Here is a 6,937-nt window from a genome sequence, read left to right as displayed (position 1 = left end):
ATACACAAATACATATACATATACATATACAAATACATATACATATACATACACAAATACATACACATATGCAAATACATATACATATACATATACAAATACATATACATATACAAATACATATACATATGCAAATACATATACATATACAAATACACATACATATACATATACAAATACATATACAAATACATATACATATACAAATACATGTATATACACATATACATATACAGCTTCTACTTATAAAGTGAGAACCTGCGGTATTTCGTTTTCTGTTCCTTTGTTAATTCTCTTAGGATAATGCCCTCCAGCGGCATCCAGGTTGCTGCACAAAACCTTATTTCCTTCATTTTTATGGCTGTGTAGTATATTCCACAGCGTATAGGGTGGAAGGAAAACATCTTAGGCCCCTTCCAAATCAGGAAGCTAAGAGGAAAATTCAAGCTGGGAACTGCTACAGGCAAACCTGCCTCCCATTGTATTCAAAGTCACCCCTCTGCTCAGTGAGACAGAGCCACATCTGATCTCCTTCAAAAAAGGTTATCAGAAACTCAAAACAGTGCAACCATCTGTCTCCCACCTACCTGTTACCTGGAAACCTGCTCCTGGCTTTGTGCTGTCCCTGCCTTTCTGGGCGGAAACAAAGGTTCTTTTTTTTCTGTTTTCTTTTATGTTTTTTTTTTGAGACAGAGTCTTACTCTGTCACCCAGGCTGGAGTTCGGTGGCACGATCTTGGCTCACCGCAACCTCCGCCTCCCGGGTCCAAGCGACTGTCCTCTCTCAGACTCCCAAATAGGTGGGATAACAGGCGCCCACCACCACACCTGGCTAATTTTTGTATTTTTAGTAGACACGGGGTTTTGCCATGTTGGCCAGGCTGGTCTCAAACTCCTGACCTCAGGTGATCCACCTGCCTCAGACTCCCAAAGTGCTGGGATGACAGGCGTGAGCCACCACGCCTGGCTAATTTTTGTATTTTTAGTAGAAACGGGGTTTTACCACGTTGGCCAGGGTAGTCTCGAACTCCTGACCTTGTGATCCACCTGCCTCGGACTCCCAAAGTGCTGGGATGACAGGTGTGAGCCGCTGAGCCCATCCTGTACTACTTTTTTTTTTTTTTCTTTTTTGAGACGGAGTCTCAGTCTGTCGCCCAGGCTGGAGTGCAGTAGCGTGATCTTGGCTCACTGCAAGCTCCGCCTCCCTAAAATGTATAAAACCAAGCTGTGGCCGGGCACGGTGGCTCACGCCCATCATCCCGGCACTTTGGGAGGCCGAGGCGGGTGGATCACTTGAGTTCAGGAGTTCAAGACCAGCCTGGGCAACGTGGTGAAACCCCGTCTCTACTAAAAATACAAAAATCAGCTGGGCGTGGTGGCAGGTGCCTGTAATCCCAGCTACTCGGGAGCAGGAGAATTGCTTGAACCCGGACCCGGGAGGCGGAGGTGGCAGTGAGCCGAGATGGTGCCCCTGCACTCCAGCCTGGGCTACAGAGCGAGACTCCAAACCACCCCTACCCCTACAAAAAAAAAAAAAACAAAAAACTCAAAACAAGAAAAACCAAGCTGTGCCCCGACCTGTCTCAGATTTTCTAGGTTTATACATTGTTGCAAATGAAGCCGAGATCGTGCCACTGCATTCCAGCCTGGGTGACAGAGTGAGACTCCCCTAAAAAAAAAACAAAAAAAAACTACACACAAAAAAAGAATTAACGCAGGAAGAAATGATCGCTACTCAATAGCTGTCCAGCCACCAGAGTACACTGAACAAAGGAGACAGAGTTATTTACAACCTGACACGTCTAACCTACTGCTGCATCCACTTTCCATTGACTGGAATGGGACCTCACATTTCATACTTTACCCAATTGGCTATTAGTTTAAATTTTTTTTTTTTTTTTTTATGGGACAGAGTCTCGCTCTGTCGCCCAGGCTGGAGTGCAGTGGTGCGATCTCGGCTCCCTGCAAACTCTGCCTCCCGGGTTCAAGCAATTCTCCTGCCTCAGCCTCCTGAGTACCTGGGATGACAGGCACACACCGCCCCACTCAGCTAACTTTTTTTTTGTATATTTTGCATGTAAGTGTATATTTAAAAGTAAGTGTATATAATATACACTATGTATCAAAATAAGTGTATACAGGCGCAGTGGCTCACGCCTGTCATCCCAGCACGTTGGGAGGCCGAGGTGGGTGGATCTCCTGAGCTCATGAGTTCGAGACCAGCCTGGCCAACATGGTGAAACCCCGTCTCTATCAAAAATATAAAAATTAGCCAGGCGGTGGTGGCGGGCACCTGTAATCCCAGTTACTCAGGAGGCTGAGGCAGGAGAATCGCTTGAGCTCGGGAGGCAGAGGTTGCAGTGAGCCGAGATGTTGCCACTGAATTCCAATCTGGCGACAGAGCAAGACCCTGTCCCTCCTCCCCCCGAAAAAAATAAAATAAAAATAAATCTCTATTCTACCCATGGCGGGAGATTACGCAGTTGTTTCTCCAGGGCATCCGTCTTTTTTTTTTTTAGGTGGATTTTTGCTCTTGTTGCCCAGGCTGGTGTGCAGTGGCGCGATCTCGGCTCACTGCAAGCTCCGCCTCCCGGGTTCGAGCCATTCTCCTGCCTCAGCCTCCCGAGTAGCTGGGATGACAGGCACCCGCCACCACGCCCGGCTAATGTTTAAAGATAAAAGTCAGAAAAGTGATTAAATGGGAACCCAGGGACTCAGGTTTAGGGTCACGATGACAGTGTTCACTCCACAGCAAGCTGATGACCACGTTGTCTTTTTTCCTCAGTGGGGTACTGGAAATTGAGTTTTAAGGCCTTCCGCAGTGGCTGACGTCTGTAATCCCAGCACTTTGGGAGGCCGAGGCGGGTGGATCAGTTGAGGTCAGGAGTTCGAGACCAGCCTGACCAACATGGCGAAACCCTGTCTCTACTAAAAACACAAAAATTAGCCGGGCGTGGTGGCGGGCACCTGTAATCCCAGCTACTCGGGAGGCTGAGGCAGGAGAATTGCTTGAACCTGGGAGGAGGAGGTTGCAGTGAGCCGAGGTCTCCCAGCTACTCGGGAGGCTGAGGCAGGAGAATTGCTTGAACCCGGGAGGCAGAGGTTGCAGTGAGCCAAGGTCACACCATTGCACTCCAGCCTGGGCAACAAGGGCGAAACTCCGTGCCCCCCACCCCCCCCAAAAAAAAAACCCCAGCAGAAACAGCCCCGCAGAGCATGTTCTAGAGAATTAGTCATGAGTCACAGATGCTATCTCTCCTTTGGGGAACATTCTGAATCAGAGGGAGGCCCCTGTCCCTCTCCTCTGAAATAATCATTACTTCTGATCAGTAGCAGACATGGCAGGTTCACACCCGAAAGCCCTAGGTGAAAACCTGGGTGTTCCCGGCCCTGAGTGTGACTTGAAAAGGCAGATAACAAAGAACCGAGAAGCCAGGTGCAGTGGCTCACTCCTGTCATCCCAGTACTTTGGGAAGGCTGGGCTGGGAGGATCCCTTGAGCCCAGGAGTTCAAGACCAGGCTGGACAACACGGCAAGACCCCATCTCTACAAAAAATAATAATAAAAGAAAATTAGCTGGGTGTGGTGGCTAATTTTTGTGACACACTCAGTATTGTCTAAAGATTTTTGCAAAAAAAAATGTATTTTCAAATGAGCAGATTCCATCTCATAAAAGAAACTCCTGGCTGGGCGCAGTGGCTCACGCCTGTCATCCCAGCAGTTTCGGAGGTCGAGGCGGGCGGATCACTGGAGGTCAGGAGCTCAAGACCAGCCTGGCCAACACGGTGAAACCCCGTCTCTACTAAAAATACAAAAATTAGCCGGGCGTGGGGCGTGGTGGCACGTGCCTGTAATCCCAGCTACTCAGGAGGCTGAGGCAGGAGAATCGCTTGAACCTGGGATGTGGAGGTTGCAGTGAGCTGAGATCGTACCACTGCACTCCAGCCTGGGCGACAGAGCGAGACCGTGTCAGAAAAAAAAAAAAAAACACCCCTATGGCAGAGATATAATCACTGGCATACACCTAAAAGTTGGGGAAAGTTCTGTGAATCACCATCAACATCATGGCCAAATATTTAGGAGAAGAGGTTGACCAGTGATTTGCTCAGTGAGTATTTATAGATTTTTAAAGTCACTGTGTCAAAGCAGTGGGTTATACAGTGTCTCCTTCCCCAAATTCGTGTTCATGCTGTCCTTAAGAATGACAGTTTATTTGGAAATAGGGTCTTTGCAGGTGTTATCTTAAGGTAAAGATCTTGAGATGAGATCCTCCTGGAGTAGGGTGGGCCCTAAATGCAATGACAGGCGTCCTTCTAAGAGACAGAAGAGGAGACACAGACACAGAGGAGAAGGCCACGTGGAGACGGAGGCAGAGACTGGAGTGATAGGGCCACAGGCCCAGGGATGCCTGGAGCCCCCAGGAGCTGGGAGAGGCAGGAAGGACCTTCCCCTAGAGCCTCCAGAGGGAACTGGGTACAACTGTAATGGATTGAATGGTGACCCCAAAACATATTTATGTCCTACCCCCCAGACCTATGAATGGGACTTTATATTTGGAAATAGGGTCTCCACATATGTAAGAAAGTTAATGATCTTGAGATGAGACCATCCTGGAGTAGCGTGTCTCCTAAATGCAATGACAGGTGTCTTTCAAAGAGACAGAAGAGGAGACACAGACACAGAGGAGAAGGCCACGTGGAGAGGAAGGCAGAGACTGGAGTGATGCAGCCACAAGTCCAGGGATGCCCGGAGCCCCCAGGAGCTGGGAGAGGCAGGAAGGACCCTCCCCTAGAATCTTCAGAGGGAACACAGCCCTGTCCACACATTGGTCTCAGACTCCTGGTCTCCAGGACTGGGAGAGAATAAATGTGTGTTGTTTTAGCCCCTGGTTTGTGGTCATTTTTTTTTTTTTTTTGAGACAGAGTCTTGCTGTGTTACCCAGGCTGGAGTGCAGTGGCACGATCTCAGCTCACCGCAACCTCTGCCTCCCGAGTTCAAGTGATTCTCCTGCCTCAGCTTCCCGAGTAGCTGGGATTACTGGTGTCCGCCATCACGACCGGCTAAATGTTGTATTTTTAGTAGAGAGGAGGTTTCTCCATGTTAGTCTGGCTGGTGTCGAATTCCTGACCTCAGGTGATCCACCTACCTCAGCCTCCCAAAGTACTGGGATTACAGGCGTGAGCCACTGTGCCTGGCCATTGTGGTCATTGTTTACGGCAGCCCTAGCACTGCTGCCGTAAAAAATGGGGGAAGGTCATTTTTTACGTGGGGGAAGGTCAGCTGGGCTCTTTAGGGGCAGGGGACCCCACTTGCCCTTCTGTGACCCTGCTGGAAGTGGGGCATTTGTCAATGACAACAGGGAGAGGTGGAGGCTTGAAGCTGAGTCTTGTAGGAGCCGTGGCCTCGGTTGGGGATGGCGTCCCAGGGTGGAATGCTTCTGTGACTATTTTATTTTATTTCATTTCATTATATTTTATTTTATTTTATTTATTTTATTTTATTCTATCTTATTTTATTTTTATTTTATTTTATTATTTATTTTATTTCATTTTATTTTATTTTATTTTATTTTATTTTTATCTTATTTTATTTTATTGACACAGTCGTGCTCTGTTACCCAGGCTGGAGTGCAGTGGCGCAATCTCAGCTCACCGCAACCTCCGTCTCTCAGGTTCAAGCCATTCTCCTGCCTCAGCCTCCACAGTAGCTAGGATTACAGGCACCCGCCACCACGCCCGGCTGATTTATGTATTTTTAGTAGAAACGGGGTTTCGCCATGTTGGCCAGGCTGGTCTCGAACTCCTGACCTCAGGTGATCCACCCACCTCGGCCTCCCAAAGTGCTGGGATTATAGGCGTGAGCCATCATGCCTGGCCTGTGACTATTGTTATAGTTGAATATCTCTAACTCAGGAATTTGACATGAAACAGGTGCCTTGCGGAAGGTTACAAAGGCAGAATCCTGGAAGCATGAACTAACAAGTTAAATGGGCCGGGTGTGGTGGCTCACGCCTGTAATCCCAACACTTTGGGAGGCCGAGGTGGGTGGATCATCTCAGGTCAGGAGTTCGAGACCAGCCTGACCAACATGGTGAAACCCCTGTCTCTACCAAAAGTACAAAAATTAGCCGGGTGTGATGTTGGCACCTGTAATCCGAGCTACTCAGGAGGCTGAGGCAGGAGAATCACTTGAACCTGGGAGGTGGAGGTTGTAGTGAGCCGAGATCACACCACTGCACTCCAGCGTGGGCCACAGAGCGAGACTCCATCTCAAAACAACAACAATAAACAAACAAAAAAACAAGTTAAATGAAACCAGCGGCCTGACATTTCCTAAGAAAGCTTTGACCCTTGTTCTCTGAGCCCTCCCCGGCCCCCCGTTTCGAGACCGTGTGCTCCAGCCAGCAATGAGGGAAACCACACCGTTTCCTGAGGCTTCTGAGCAGCTGGACACGTGCTGATTCTCAGAAAAGAAGATAGGAAGCAGCACATGACGATTTCAGCTCACTGCAACCTCTGCCTCCCAGGTTCAAGCAATTGTCCTGCCTCAGCCTCCTGAGTACCTGGGATTACAGCTGCCCGCCACCACGCCTGGCTAATTTTTGTATTTTTAGTAGAGATGGGGTTTCACCATGTTGGCCAGGCTGGTCTCCAACTCCTGACCTCTGGTGATCCACCTGCCTTGGCCTCCCAAAGTGCTGGGATTACAAGTGTGAACCACTCTGCCTGGCTTTTTTTTTTTTTTTTCTTAAGACAGAGTCTCGCTCTGTCGCCCAGGCTGGAGTGCAGTGGCTCAATCTCGGCTCACTGCAACCTCCGCCTCCCGGGTTCAAGTGATTTTCCTGCCTCAGCCTCCTGAGTAGCTGGGATTACAGGCACCCGCCACCACGCCTGACTTATTTTTGTATTTTTAGTACAGATGGGGTTTCACCGTGTTAG

Source organism: Gorilla gorilla, chromosome X (genome assembly GCF_029281585.2).
Source record: "Gorilla gorilla gorilla isolate KB3781 chromosome X, NHGRI_mGorGor1-v2.1_pri, whole genome shotgun sequence".
Classification (NCBI taxonomy): Eukaryota; Metazoa; Chordata; class Mammalia; order Primates; family Hominidae; genus Gorilla; species Gorilla gorilla.
The sequence above is the reverse complement of the archived record's forward strand: the minus strand, read 5'-3'. Positions refer to the sequence as shown.